This window comes from Periophthalmus magnuspinnatus, chromosome 12 (genome assembly GCF_009829125.3).
Source record: "Periophthalmus magnuspinnatus isolate fPerMag1 chromosome 12, fPerMag1.2.pri, whole genome shotgun sequence".
Taxonomy (NCBI): Eukaryota; Metazoa; Chordata; class Actinopteri; order Gobiiformes; family Gobiidae; genus Periophthalmus; species Periophthalmus magnuspinnatus.
Genome location: NC_047137.1, coordinates 3,950,878 through 3,966,754, shown reverse-complemented (window position 1 = coordinate 3,966,754; position 15,877 = coordinate 3,950,878). Strand labels below are relative to the sequence as shown.

At 39.1% G+C, this 15,877-nt stretch overlaps 1 protein-coding gene across 3 annotated transcripts in view; it reads left to right on the top strand.

Annotated features, from left to right (window-relative positions):
* Nucleotides 1-1,229: 1,229 nt before the first annotated feature.
* strbp (spermatid perinuclear RNA binding protein) overlaps nucleotides 1,230-15,877 on the top strand; it is an 87,228-nt gene continuing 72,580 nt past the window's right edge. Inside the window, exon 1 of one of the 3 annotated variants that reach the window (XM_055225728.1) lies at nucleotides 1,230-1,338. The gene's annotated coding sequence lies outside the window, so the exon portion shown is untranslated. Of the gene's footprint in view, nucleotides 1,339-2,775; nucleotides 2,983-15,877 lie in introns of those variants that run through there. The other 2 variants (XM_033976132.2, XM_033976133.2) reach the window with 2 other exon arrangements.

The following is a 15,877-nucleotide window of genomic DNA, read 5'->3' as shown; positions in this document are numbered from 1 at the left end:
ACACACACATATATACACACACACTAGGACAGCCAAGAGCCTGGGGTGGTAGTTGAATGTCCTTTTCCACCCAAAATATAAAAAGACATAAGTGGCCTCGATTTTTAAAATGCATACTATTTTAGCATGGTCTTATCACTCTGTTATAAGGGGAGCATAAAAATGGACACAATAGATGGCATGAGAGGTGTGAAAACATTGCTCCGTTTGCTGCGACCTGCTTGTGTGGAACAGCATCTGCAACCCACATAAAATCTAAAAATAATGCACCTATCATTGACTGCTACTATGCCGTGGCCTGTACATGAATCGAAGTGTGTGATTCTGAGCATGTTTGTTAGGGATATAGCTCCACAAACATGCAACACTGAGAATGCACTGAAATAGGTTGACTACTGATACTTGACATTATTTGACATTACTTAAAACAGGTTACTTAAATTGTGGTGGTGTAATAGACTGCAGGCTTTGCTGCTGTTAATTTTGGCTACAGGAGCAAGATGCAGAAGACTGAACTAGTTCTTCAGTGACGAATGACTCAAAGATGCGCCAATTGTTCCTAGGACAGCGATCTCTGAATTAGAATGGCCTGTTGTACTCTGCATGCAGCGTTAACAGTGTGTCCAGAGATTGAGATGCAGGACAGTCTAAAGGCACTCAGAGGGCTTGCACAACGTACTGTTTTAGATACGTCCACTTCATTATTTTCACTGATAGTCAAGTGTGTGCATATACAAGTTACATTAGGAGTGTGATATCAGTCCATTTCTTTGTTAAGTGAGACATCTATAGTAATATCTCAAGAATTAACTGCCCTCAATATGTTATCTGTGAGAGATAGCATCGACTGGTGAGTCCAGCTCTACTGCAACCGTTGCCAATGAAGAAAACTGATGACAATTGATACCCTACGTCCCACAAGGGAAGGAGAGGATTAAGCATAAATTAAGGAGATACATTTCTTAACCTCTGGCGCAAGCCAAAAGTGTCAACTCTTGGAGGTCTGGGGTTTATGCATTTATTTACGTTTAGAAAACTTAGACTCGTGTCATTTTGAGGGTTCCAGTGCCTATTGGGCCCTTGGTTTGACTGCACATGAGACATGGGAACATGTTAGGACATCGCATCTTGTCCTTCCCTCCCTCTACGCCTCGCTTTTACCCTCTGTACAGGTGCGGGAGCGCAGCGCCTGGATTCGCTCCTCCAATTAGGAGCACGGAGCGTGACCACGTGAACAAATCCTGTCATCTAAATTCCCGTTGAGCGGAGAGGCACGGAAGAAGCGGTAGAGCTGAGAGCCAGAGCCAAGAAGTCATAGGACAGCCCGGACATGTGCAGGTAAATCGCTTTTCTACATAGCTTCACACTAATTGTGCGCGCATCCTTTCTCTGGCTCTGCTGGGACAGTGTATGAGGGAGGGACATGCCTGCGGGACATCAGATTTGGTGGAGGGGGGTTCAGATTCGCTGGATGAGGGTTTACGCGTCTTGTTGCGATCTGCGGACAGGACAAACGCATCACGGGCCGGTTGCTCTGCACCGTCTGCGCATAAAACTCATCCGTGCAGCTCCTCCCTGGTCTCTATCTCTCCCCACACGTCTCCCAGCGACACGAGGCTATTGATAGTTGATAGAAGCCGTGTAATCCCGGACTAATCTGGTTGACTGGCCACAGCCATTTGTGGGAAGCAAGAATGTTGCTTGAACTTTATGTTGTTTCGTTGGTTTGTTTCAGTAGTGACGCCAGCCTTGCGGCGCGCATTGTATGCATAGAGGAGAGTGCGAGTGCGATGCTGCTTTGCTGCTGCATTCAGCCAGGCAGCAGAGGCAAGCTTTTATATGTGAATTATTTATAAGACTGTCTGGAGGAGAGCAATGCTTCACGGAGATGGAGAGCGACAAAGGCACGAGATTCTTTTTTATTTCTGATCAGAAAAGTGGCACATCCCAGTCCGATCTAAATAGCCCTTTTTCGCAGTTACAAGTATTTATTAAATAACCCGGGCAGTCCAATGGCTGACGCACAGTCATTAAGCCTGAGAGTATTGAAGAGGGTTCTCATTGCCATTATCAGCGACAGATGTGTTTATGGTGTGTCCCTGAGCTCAGCCCGGGAACCCGCTGTCACCAGAGGCTGTGGGAACTTGTGATAATGACTCTCTTCAGCGCACTGACACTGACGAGCGCTGATCTCAGATAAGGCCTTTCCCCTAAATAACCAGTCAAATCTTTGACTCTGAGTAAGCTCAAATGCAGTCTGCTCTTGTTGGCTCACATACCATCTTATTTCTTGAAGTGAACATTATTTATTTTTGGGCATACATAGACTTTTATCAAACAGGCTACTTTGTCCTTCTACAATTGTATCTTTACAGAGGTCACTCGGGATTGTGAATAATATAGCCTCTGTACAGTCAACCACACTACACCATCAAGCAATTAGTCTTGACTTTTTACAAAAGTTGTTTTAAGAGAGGTTTTGAATGGAGCCCTATATCTCTGGAAGGTTGCTTACTATTCTTGCTTCAAAATGTTCTCCCCGTGGTTTTATGTGTCACGGTGTGCCACCTTAACAATCGGGTATTAATTGAAGCTGCTGATTATTATAATAAGCCATACCACTATTCTCACATCTTTTAATAATGAATAAGTCATTTGGAAGCGCTGGCACATCCATCTTGCCCCACATCCTACTGATGTGAATTGAACCCTCCGCGCATGCGCACTCGTCTGTCCTCTGGAGGCTCGTGGTAGAGAGCCGTGGCACCAGCAGACGGCTCCAGCAGGCGGCTCTCGGGCTCCCGACTCTCAGTGCCGGGTGGTTGTCAAGGCGCAGTGGCTGTAGTCTGTGACTTCACGTCAACGCGGCTGGACATTGACAGCTCTGCACTAGTTGGTTCGATACAAGTAGTGCTTTTTCACCTGCACTGGGATTTTTGTATTTCAAAGGGGAAGCTGAGGACTCTTCGCGGTGTTTTCCTTGTGAGTTATTTGATATTTGACTCTTTGCTTTGCTTTTCTCTGATTTCACTCCGGCTGTAATTGTGGAAGTTCGCGTTACAGCATAGGCTACTATTTCAAAACTACCTGCGCTTGGTTTGTTGTGAGAAATATAGCTCTTTGGTTTGGAAGTAAGTTACTTTATTTTTGTGTTCCGTGGCTGTTCATGTTTATTGGTTTGAACGAGAAGCTCCACACGTAAAGAAACGCTCCGCTTCAACGTGTTATGAGCTTTTTACGAAACGCGTTTTTGTAAATTTAAACGATCCCTTTGCGCACTGCCTCATTGTATCTATTTACGAAAGAGGAACTAGGCAGAGGCTGCACTGCAGTTCATCTTTTCAGCAGGTGCTTGTGTTTTGCCCACTTCCGCACTGTTCCTTTAGACAGAGCTAACTTTTATGTAAACAGTCGTCGTTTGTCCATAAGAGTTAGAGAATGTAGCATGGGACCTGGCACACTTTTTTAACGCTGTTGAAAGGCATAATATAAATATAGGTGGTATTTCCTCACTTCCTGTCATTGTTTTCTGTTATTTTCACTTTAGGACTTTTTGCACTCGTTCAATTCTCTTTCAATTTTTGGGTAATTAGCCTAAATATTTTATATTACTCAACTGTATATCTAAAATATGCCTGAAAATAAACCTCTGTATTTGCATTCTCATTCTTATATGCATAAGATTTAGCCTCTCTTTTTTCTAGTGTTTTTAACATTCTACTAAAAGCATGTTTTAAAGGATTGTTTACATGTCTCACAAAGAAATGCTGCACTATGTGCTCTTCTCCCCATTCCTGCTGAACCAGCCAGTTGGCATACCATTCTCATAGCTTTTAACCTCACGCCTTATTTCTTGGTGTTTTAAAATAATAGCTGGCATAATTCACCTATCGACATGACCCTCAACTCAAAATACATTAAAGGCAGTGTGTAGTTGTGAGAATTGGCTTTTATCTATTTGTGTTAGAGCATGTTGTGATTGCATTCTATTAATTGTCTGCTATGGTCCAGTGGTTTTAGTCTGTGGCTCAACTGGTTTTACTTGGTAATCACTTGGCTGTGTCTGGTGGTCTCAGCTTGACTAGTGGAGTGTAGCCATGGGGTTATTTTGGTATTGCTCCACCCTGCTCCACCCATTAGCATGGGCACAAGTTTGCCCAATACCCTATCACACCTGTTATGTTTGGGCAAGAAATCGAGTAATAGTCTTCAACCTTAGTGACTGTCTGCCTGCTGGTTGGCCATATAGTGAGTGTCTGTGAGGCTTCAGGCTATGATATTTCAACCTTTTGGTAAGCTTTGACAGTGAGCTCTCTCTCAGCTGTGAGAGATAAGCTGAAGAGAAGGCACTACCATTAGGAAACAGGGCTGTTGTTTTGAGCACGATGCTCACAGTTTTTACATTCTCCTTTTTATCAACATGCATGACTGTGCTGTGATTTCTTCATTCATTTTGCCTATCTGTGTCTTATGTCATCATTCTGTTATTATATTCTATATGGTTTTATGGTACACATTTCACAAAATATGCCATGCTTCTTACAATGTTACTGTTCTGAACATGTTTACATATTGTAGACACATGTCCATGCCCCTCCTGACATTTTGCATCCAGGTGAAACCAGACCATCCCGTGCTGCAACGGGAACACAACATGCTGACAGTGTGGTTGTTTGGTGCAGACAATGATTACATTTCCCATTTCAGCTTTTTCCTGTTGAGTGAAAAACATGAAAGTCCTATCATGCATATCTTCACAACCCTCACTGGCAACTTCCTGCTCTTGCCATGTGTTTTTTTGTTCCAAACTGTTGAGACTCCTGCTCTAGGTCTTTGGGTCAGAGCCTACCAAATTTCTAGCACCATGTCACATTTAGTCTGATGAGAAAATGTACTGCTAATCCAATTGGCGGTGGCAGTAGTAAAAGCTTTTCTAATTGGCCCGTGTGGCAACTGGCTGCCCTGGCTCCTGTAAGCACAGTGGAGAGTTAGAGGGTCCCAGAGGTGCAGTGGTGCAGCACTGAACAAAGGGAGAAGAGAGAGCTTCTGCTTTGAATATCATTTCACACAGTGTCATAAAAACAGCCATCTGCACCTTCCTCATGCTCTCTCCAGCTGACCATGAGCTGGTCTCTGATTATTTCTGTTGGCCACACAAACAGACATGCAAATACATCACATGCACACACCAGCTCTCCATCTGCAGCCACATGCAGGCTTTCATCATGTCAACATATTTGAGGAAACATCTTCAACTGGAGCAGAAACAAATGCTTCCAGAGGAATACGGATCCTCCGCTTCCTTCATGTGTGTTTTTGTGTTTGTCACATAGAAGGAAGAGCAGGAAAAAGTCTGCTGCTAACAGCTGCTGCAGCCAGCCTGCTTCCTCTCACCTCACTGAGGAATCCAGGAATAGCTCCCAGTCACAGTGTCGAGACATATGAGAGAAAGACCAAAGGACAGGATAAGGGACAACAGAGATACAGAGACATGAAGGACAGGGACTGTATTATTGTGCCATGTAAGGCTCTCTGTGTTCAGACCAGACTAAATCCTTTTCAGTGCAACACAAACACTGAACCTGCACTGAACTGCTGGGGCTGCGCTGGTCGACTCACTGTTAACTTGAACTTTGCCTCTGTACAGTCAGACTACAGAGCTTACATAGAGGCAGTTGTTACAAAACACTATTTGCATTGTTTGCCAGAGTTTTGCCTCTGTAGTTTATGCAAAAACACTGGGTTATTTTTAATGCAGTATAGGGACAAAATAAATTCCTCCTCATAATGAAGTGCTATTGTGTGTCTGCGTAGTTTAAAAGGTCACTGCTTATGTATAATTCATTTATTACAAAATTAATGTTGTGTGCTTTGTTGATGACAGTTCCTTTCAGTTTTCATTCCTTTATTCATTTAGACCAACCCTATCTGCTTTGCAAATATAGACAAGTCTTACTGCAAGATAAAATATTCCACATTTTGGTATTGATCTGAGGCTGCTAAACAATTCATCTTCATAAAGGAAATATTGTTTTAACGAAATAACAGAAACCATATCATGAGTTTTAAGCTTGAGTTGCATTGCCTTCCTCCTACATTTCATCTGAGCACTTGGCCTGCTGCTGTACACATGCCAATCATGTGTGTGATGGATGTGTACATGTAATTTGATGTGTGGTGTTAAAAGGTGCAGTCATCCAGTACCGTGTGCCAGATCTGTTACAGCAGCTGTTATTTTTAACAGCTATAACTGTAACAGAAGTTGGGGCTTTGGTTTTCATTCATTCAATTTATGACCCCTCAGATTGGGACATCATCCGACAGTTAAATGCTTGATTGGGATTGCATATAGTCTAATATTTTCATTTCACCCTGCCTTAGCTCTTTGGTGTTTAGCTGTATAAATGTGAGGTGTGAAAAATACTGTGAATGTTATTATTCCAAATGTTTTTCTTGTAAAAATAAAGCGGGTCAAGGACAATGGGATGCCTTCTGCTGTGGATTCAGATCACAGTACCTCAATGGAAGGAGCGTTCACTCTCCGACACAAGGCTTTCTGATTGTGAGTCCAGGTCTGGTCACTAAGAGGTTTATCACTGCCAAAGAAGTAATTCCCTGTTACAGGTCCTGAGTGCTTAGAGTTACCTTTTGTATTCTGCAATATTATGTAATGCTGTACATTAAACCTTTATTGCCTATAGGATATATTGGGTAAAAGAGAGGATCTTATTAGTTTGACAGTGAAATATGTAGGTCCCATCTGCTCAGTCACTTCAGCACTGCAGCTCTCCGGGCGTCATTGCAAGCATCAACACAGTACATTGAAGATCCAGTTTACTTGTTACCTCCTCAGTCCAAACATAAGACTACCAGCTTACTTAACAACGATTATTTTATGTTACTAAACCTCTATATTTAGCATCACTCTAACCGTCTCATACTCCTGTTACTGATGAGTGGCCATACTAATGTCCCCCGTTATGAGTTAAAATGCGGTGCCCTCCACTGCCCTCCCCTCCCTCACAGGCCAGCTCTGCTTACTGTGTCAAAAAGAGCTTAGTTCAGGGAAACTGTAGCTCTGCCTGCTTCTGACTTCCTGGAAGAGATGCTGTGATTTATTTAAAACATGGTATGGCACCACAACATATTTACAGGTGCTAGGCAGTTTTACAATAAATAAATTCATTCATTCTCCACCAGTAATCTGACCAGAACTGAAAAAGTGGCTTGAGTGGATGAGCAGCGAAGCGTCCTCACTCCTGCAAATGTTTGTCCATTTCACAGATTTTATTTTTTTACTATTTATTGTTATTGTTGTGAGATATGTATAGTGCAATGTTATTGTTAATTATTCCGATATAGATTAGGATCATACATAAACCAAGAACTAAAACATAAAAAGTCATGTTTTTTCTGTACAGCCTTACTACATTTTGTATTTTGTTATTAAGTTATTGGTGTCAAAAGTTGCACAATGGAAGAGTGATTGGCGTCTTTTCGGATCGTCTTAGTTAATTGGTTGATTTACGCTGCACTTTGCATGTCTTCCATAAATCTTATAAGTTCTCAATAATTTCATGCTGAGAAGAGGACCTTTCACCAATGAATGCTGGGGATCACCATAGGGTTGACTAACCAAAATCCAATAATTAAAAAAACAGCTTAAACCCAGGATTGCTCTTATGCTGATGCAGTGGCACACCAATTTGCAAATGTCCAACCGTATATGATATAATATGGTGAGAGCATGTGGCAGCAGTATATAGTGACATTGGTGAGTGGGCATCCGGTATGAGAAGCTTAATTGGTGCTTTCATGTTAAGCCGTGGCTTATCACCCTGTAATTGGTAATGGAGATTATCAGGGAGATGCGGTTTTGGTGTATGCATGTGTATGTATGTTCGTGTGTGTGCGTGTTGGGCTGGCTGAGATTTCTTGATCTGATTACTACGTTTATCTAATAAAGTAGGATTTATAGGATTCCACTTTCGATGCTCCAGCACATGCTGACACACACACATTCGTGCACAAACAGGAGAACTGGTTGGATAAAGTATACATAATGCAGTACTACATTTTGTTATGTTATGATGCATGGTTGGTGGAATGCCTATTCATTGTCTTTGATGTGTAACGTAAATGTATTGGTAATCTCTAGCCGTTACAACGCTGTCTACTTGTTGGATTAAAGGAGCTATTTTATGCTAAATTTTCTCTCGTGAGCTTTAAGCCATGATAGAATGTTGTTCACATACCTGGAGCTGTGTTTTCTTTGTTTCACATATGTTTGAACAAACTTTTTATTAGTCTGTCTACATCACCAAAGCTCAAAATGCTCTGTTCCACCTTGTGATCATATGAGTGGTAGTGGTAGTTTTCAAGTTAAGAGCTACCTCTTACCTTTAGTTTACCTACCTCTTTCCTGGACTGAAATTATCCAAATGATTGTAGTGAAGGTGTGTGGATTTTAAACTACAATGAAGCACCTGTATTACCACAAGACATTCTCATTGCATAATCAACTTGAGAACCGTAACACAAAATGAACAAATAAACTGCTACATAATGTTAAATGTTAATCTAATAGTTGTGAATAAATCAATTCATAAATTGTTAACTTTAAAATCTAAATTTGACTTGAACATGTTTCTTTTGGAGGACAGATATTATGAAACTTCACACTGAAAGGATGATTGCTGTCCCCAGTGATTGTCACCTATAATAAACTCCATCAATCCATCAAGAAAAAGTTATGATATGTCCATTTAAATCCTCTTTCCTGAAACAAGATAAACAGTGGGCTTGGTTCAGATACCACAATCATAATAATATACTTGTTCTGTGGCAGCTCAAGATAATTCTAAAGCTTTTCAGGAATGGCTCATTTCTATCCTGTTTCAATTAGTATGAGATTTTTGATACTTTTGATAACCCCAGCCCATAGTACTTAATTTTAGCCTTGAGCTACTTATGCTATCAATCTGTGAACTTGAGAATGCATATATCCTGTCTAATACTGTTCTGCTTCTCCTTTGCTAACAATTACTCAATTAAAAGCTGCCAATTTTGCCATTTCATTCTTCAAGCTTGGATGGTCCTAATCAACATTTTTCTTTCGTAATTCTTTTTTGTCTGCAGACTTTGTTGTAGAAGACATTTAAACAGCGCCTGGAGGAAGAGCTAACATAATGCACTAAGCAGGGGGACGGGTGCTAGTTCAGCTTGTAAAATTAACCCAAAGAGACTCTCGGAGCTGCGATTACGTACATGCACACAAGTCGAGGTTTCGAAAAAAAAATCCATCTCTGCTCTATTCTTTCAAATCTCTCGTCTGCAGTGTTTAATACATCAGTAATCCCATTGACATGTACTAACACAGTCACTCTTAGCTATAAATAATTCATACATGATAATGCAATAGAAATAGAATTAAGCCAGTGTTTCATCAAGGTAGTGTATTGTTTGCACTTTTCACTGTTGTCGTCTTTGTAATGTGCTGAGGTGAGGACTTTGCTTCAAAAAGTATTTGCGCATTTTAAAAGTGCGGTGAAGACACATCTTTGAAATCTTGTTATTATACATTACATATGTAAACGTACGTTACTATAATCCAGCTACTACTGCTACTGCGAGAAATACAAATGCAAGTTAACGCCATATTTTCATTGGTTTGCATTGCGGAATGCTTTATATTCTGTGTTCAGAACAAAAGACTCCTGGGAGATTTTTGACACAGGCTACCGCAGTACTCTTAATCAAAAGGGAATATGCAGGCCCCAATATACAGCAGTCGTATGCAGTAAGAGAATAGAAAATGTCTTAAAAAAACTAAGTAAGTAAAATTACCTTGTAGAATATCTTACTTAATTAGAGTACCGTCTGTGTAAATAACCAGCTAACTGTTCTACCCATTTGAGAAACATTGCTTGCCTTTACTTAAGTTTTCTACCATCTACAATCCCTCCTTCTCTGTGTAACACTGAACAGCCCCGTCCAGTGGGCTCTCATATTGTGTCATAATCTTCATAGCATAAGTTCACTTGGCAGCACACATTAGACCATGACAGCGCGGGTTAGCACACCTCCTGTTAGCCGCTCAGCTAGTTGAACCAGCGCAGGCAATGCTCTTCTGCCCTAAGTGTATCTGAGCGCACAGAGAAGTGCTAGGAAAAGGCTTGATATGTCGCTCGAGGCCATCATTGTTATCAGTAAATTTCAAATGGAATCTAATAAAAGGCAGCCAGTGAATCGCCACTAAACAGGCCTGATATGATTCTCTCCTTGAGCTTAGAGTTTGAATAAGCCATAAGTGATAACAATAGCAGGACGTGAACTTTAATCTGTGCTCGTCCGCTTCGAATAACAAGGCTGTAAATGCAATATAAAAGAGTCCGGCAAAACATTGTGACAAGCGGTGAGCAGAGTTGTGTAATATTTCCGTCATGAGCCAGCCTTGGATCAAACCCTGCATCACCTCTAGTCCATTCTCCACGCTGTTTTTCCTTTTTTCTTCCTCTCTGGCACAATAGATAATTTGTCTTGTTGACTAATTGCAAATATAAATATATGTTATTAGTTTTATAAATAATTATCAGTTGCAGTACAAGTCATTGAGCCACCACAACATGGCCCTTCTCACGATCACTGTTTTATACTCGCCATTTTTGATAATGTTGATGTTAATGTTGATTTTTTTTTTTTTTTTTAATGATTAACAGGGGTCATCAGTCCATTACTTCTATATTCTAGTGTTCACAAAGCTATGTCTAATTGGTACAACATTATACTAGGGTTGGATGAATTTTATTTCTTTTCACAATTTTTGGTTGTCATATTTCTCTTATTTAAAACAAACAAGAATGGCTTTCAGTATTAATTCCCTGAACACACAAGACAGATTTTCAATATTTAAAACCAAAAATACTCAGATTTTTTTCCTCTGAAATTTGAACACTGCTCCAAACCACATTCTTTTACTGCTCAATTAAAAAGACCCAAGCAGGTCATTGATAATAACAAATGACTGAATGTTGATCTCTATTAAAATTCCCTTCATTACACAGCTCTATATTCTATGCATGCTTCAACTGACCAAGCAATGTTTTTCCTTCTTTTTTGACATTGGCGCATCCTCTTCTAAGTCTTATTATATCAGATGCCACAGTCATTGTAGCCTATATACAGAGTAGGCGTTTGGTAAATATTTGATGGATTTGCAGTGCTTGTACTTTGTTGTTCTTGCTCACTTTTCTCTCCGCTCCAGTGTCATAAAATATTCCACACAGGCTTCTGACCTTAATCCATATATATATATACAACCTTCAGAAAGTTATAAAGAGGTTTTGCCTGTAGTGTGTGTGTGCAGTGCAGTGAGATGCAAGTTATGGGTAAAACGATTACAACTAGTGACGATATTGTAAAGTTAAGCTACTCTACCTAATCAGAGGTTGCTGGTTTGATTTCTGTTCCATCAAGAACACAGTGGTTTATGCTTGCCTCCTTCTGCAGTATGGGTGGGACGATATGGACTACTCCTTTATGCATGAAATCATATTAGTCACAATTATTTGGGTCATAATTGAAAACTGTTATTTACCTAATATCAAATGTTAATAGTATAGACATATTAGGATTTATTTTTGTAATGTTTTTGTCAATCATGTTTTAAAAGTGAGTGTAGAGTAGCTTTAAGAATATTTTTGTAACACATTTTTGTTATTAAGTGATTGCAGTCATAATTAACATTATGTATTAATGTACAGTTTATTACATATTAATTGTACAGGATAATTATTAACTGAGAAAATGTAAGATCAGTGACCTTATACAGCTAATATTATACAACTAATAATTCTTAGTATTATTTTGTGTTTGAGCAACACACTCCACTCACCTTGCCCCCATCTGCAGCACTGACGTATGGATGACTTGAATGAAACTGGGTTGAGGGACCAAGGCTTTTAAAAACATCATGGTTATAAGAATTCCTGCCTGGGGTGAAATAAGGTGCATTTTTCACTTTCAAACTACTTTTTGGCGTTTGATCAGACCTTGAATGTTGCACTAACCATTTGTTCACTGAAACCACATGAAAAGAAAAAAACAACAGTTGCTGTTGTGTCTGGGAGGAAGACCATAAAACACCAGGGAACATTGTGAACATGGTGTGTGAGAATGGGCATCTAAACAACACGTTTTTACCACCAGTGCAGGTCCAGGAGCAGACTGCAGCCGGAAAGTCCTCCTCAGAGACCCACTCTTCAGCCAGACTCAGGAATGTCTTAGGGCTAACTGGAAGGGACTGACCCAAACCAACCATATGAGCTACTAAACTGTGCGCTCATAAAATGAGACGTTTCCGTTTAGCATCTGCATGATGTAATAATCCATCCGCTGTGCCTGTGCCCGTTTGATACTGCTTCAGCATTTTGTGAATGCTCCATAGATAACTTAGGCCCCGTTGTGAAGACAGAAGCAAAGCACAGAGGAATTTTTCATTGGTGAAGGCTGGGGCAGTGCAGGACTTTTCATAGAACAACATTATTTATACTAGTAAGTATGTTGACACAGGTAGAATAATCACTTGTTACTATCTGGAAAACAGTTTTTTCTGTTAAAATTTTGCAGGTTTGTAAAATTACTTGCCTTTGTAAAGCTAAACAGACTCCATTCCACATAGTTTTCAAATTGTGTTGTGGTCAGATAATCCCCAGCATTTTGTGATTCAATAGATGCCGTCTCATGACTGCTTAACAATTAATCAACACAACAGTAAATAAAATGGGCAACAGCATTATAAAATCCAAATGTAAAAAAACCCAAAACAAAACATTTTTAAATTTACATTTTATTTGTAAATCTTCTCTATTTAGAAACCTTTAGTCACTACATTTCAACATTTATTTAGTTGATAATGTATTTAACAATTATTTTTGAATTTGACTAGTCCTTTTAGTTTGGTGCAACTAACAATCATCGTTAGTTGCACCAAAAACAAACAAAGAAAAACATACTAAAGAGAGATGGGGCATATACATATATAATCAGGCATCTGATAGAATCCTTTACATGTTCATTTACATGTTCTTATACATTATAAATTCTAATCTGGCTAATCTGCTGTCATCCCTGGATTATGTAAAATACCCACACATTGATGTTCATATGCAAAGCTATTCAATGTAATAAAAGGCTTGGATCAAGTATTGACTTTATGAAGTTGGAACCCTCCTAACTGCTGAAAGTTTTTTATATGTTATTTTGAAATGGTGCCTCCTCATGGTCTCTGAAACAGTTGGACTTTAAACCTGAGTGAGTCGTTGTTGTGAGCTGCTGTAGGTGTTGCTAATTGCTGTGGATGTAAACCTGTTATTAGACATGCAGGGGTTGGAATGAAAGGAGACAGATCCGTCTATAGCAGTTACTGTGGTGTGTGGGCGGGCCTCGCTCTCTGATATTCTAATTGATGGAAAGTGTGATGCAAAATTACACAGATTTATCACAGATCGGCACCCTCTCATAATTAGATATCATTATGTAATATTCCATGTTATCATAATCTAATGGCAGGCTTTTTTCAGCCTCAGGCCAAAACTGTTAATAAATTTCAGTATCCTCCCTCCTTTCAAAACAAATATCACTCTCAGACACAATAGTTTTACATGCAGTGTCATTTGTGGAAAGAAGTTGTATAACTTTGTTGCTCATTATATACTATACTATATGTTTATTATATTGTATGTGTGCATGATGATGGGAAGAATGTTATTTAGAAGAATGGCCCATGAAGTCCCACAGTGTTGTGTCCTCTCAGCTCAGGCTAAATCTGTTCTCTGCATCCAGCAGCAGTGACCACCATTCTGTGCAGGTTAATCCTGTTAGGTCCTAACCATTCTTTACGTTTAAATGTCCTCTTCTATATTTAGTGTAGACCAATGTAAGATAAGGTCAATCTGGATTATTTTTGCTGCATTGTTTATGTTCTATAATTCTTCAGAGACAGGACTGGAGTAAAATCTTTCCAGTGAAGACTCATTTATCTCCCAGACACACAGGTCACCCTCTCCTATATTACCAGTGCAGCAGGCACAGAACTGTGATGAAAAGCCCCAGAATAGTTAGTATGCTCAGCCTTCTTCATCAATAAAACATTTAATTGGGGCTCTGAAATGCTGACTTATGCACAATGTGTGTTTATGGGTTTGTCTTCTGGAGGTGGACACATAAAAGTGGGGAGCACTGTATTATAAAGTGCATATTGTAGTGCTGGTGTTTTGCATTTGAAAAATGAAAATCAAAGAAATAACGTCAAGAACCAAAATTACAATTTGATGTAAATAACTGCTTCCTCTGGGCTTGTTCAGTAATGTTGCTTAAACTTACTGTAGTCCAATATAACCTGTAAAACCTGGAAAATAATGGGCCTGTTTTCCAAACATAGAAAATGAGGAAAAAGTCCAAATGTCCAGGAAAAAAAAAATCTGTCTTGGAACCTTTGCTTCATTGGATAATTGGATGTCAAATTGATGGAGACTGTTACTTCTGTTATCACAGTAAAAAGAAGTTGTTTATTTTCTGAAAAAAATACATACGTGAACCCAAACATACTAACCTCTGACATGAACATGCAAGTATTTTGTGTTTATTAGTAATTTTAAGATCTAATTTAAATTCAACTACTAGAAAATATTTAGGGTCATTTATAGGCTTAAGTTTAAATATACAATGCAAAGAGAATATATTGCTGGGTTTCACGTGGCAACACAACATTCTATAGGCCAATAATATTTAATACAGATGGGGGCAGGTAAAATGTATATTGTTATATAAATGCAGATTGTTAATGCAGATTTGTATTGTTATACAGTGAGTTCTTGGGTCTACTCATTAATACAAATGATCATCTTAAATTACTTTTTGGATATTTTATGGAAAAGTACAATGTAATCAGTATGGAAAACTTTGGGAGTATGACATCTAGAATCTAAAATCTAGAATCTGAAAAGCACCAATGTTTATGTGAATATAATTAACCTGTTATAGAGCTGACGGCCCGTCCCCGAGCCGTTCCCCCTACTTTACAACTCTACAGCAAGGGTGTCCAGATAAAGATTCCTTTTTCAGTAGAGCCCGCATTTTTTCCCAAACATTCTCCAAATGTCTCCATTTGGAGAGGTTTGGATAAATTTGGATACTTCAAAAGTCCCTCCCTAAAACACCTGGATTTGCTAATAATAAAATCAGTGTAAAAATCTAATTTTTATAGATACTATCCTTAAATTTGAAATGCGAGTGGTCAACAATATTTTCACTTGAGATATAGTGTATTTTAGTGCAGCTTTCTACACCTTAATTAAAAAAATAAATACAAATTCTACACCTTAATTTTAACAAAAAAATGTAGGCGAGGATGAGAAAAATATATTTTTTTATGTGTGTTCCAAAATGTATAAATGCTTACCAGACATACATACAGTCATTAAAAAACTATTAGATGTTACCTTTACAAAGACCCCAAATTTGTGTATTTACTACTGAGGGTTCAATAATGGTTATCATTTGAATTTGGACCGGTCTGAACAAAGGCAATTTCACCAAAATTACCTGCAATTGTAAGGGGTTAATATTAACTGTAGATGGGTAAAGCCTTAGACTACATCTTCTGTTTAAAATAAATAAATAAGAGGGTAACACTTTAAAATACGGTCCGGGACTTACCAGTACTTACGGTGGTAGTTAGTAGATACTTGACTGGTAGTTACGGTGGTACTTACAGTGGTAGTTTGTGGTACTTACAGTGGTACCTATAGTGGTACTTACAGTGGTACTTACAGTGGTACTTACAGTGGTAGTTTGTGGTACTTACAGCGGTACTTAT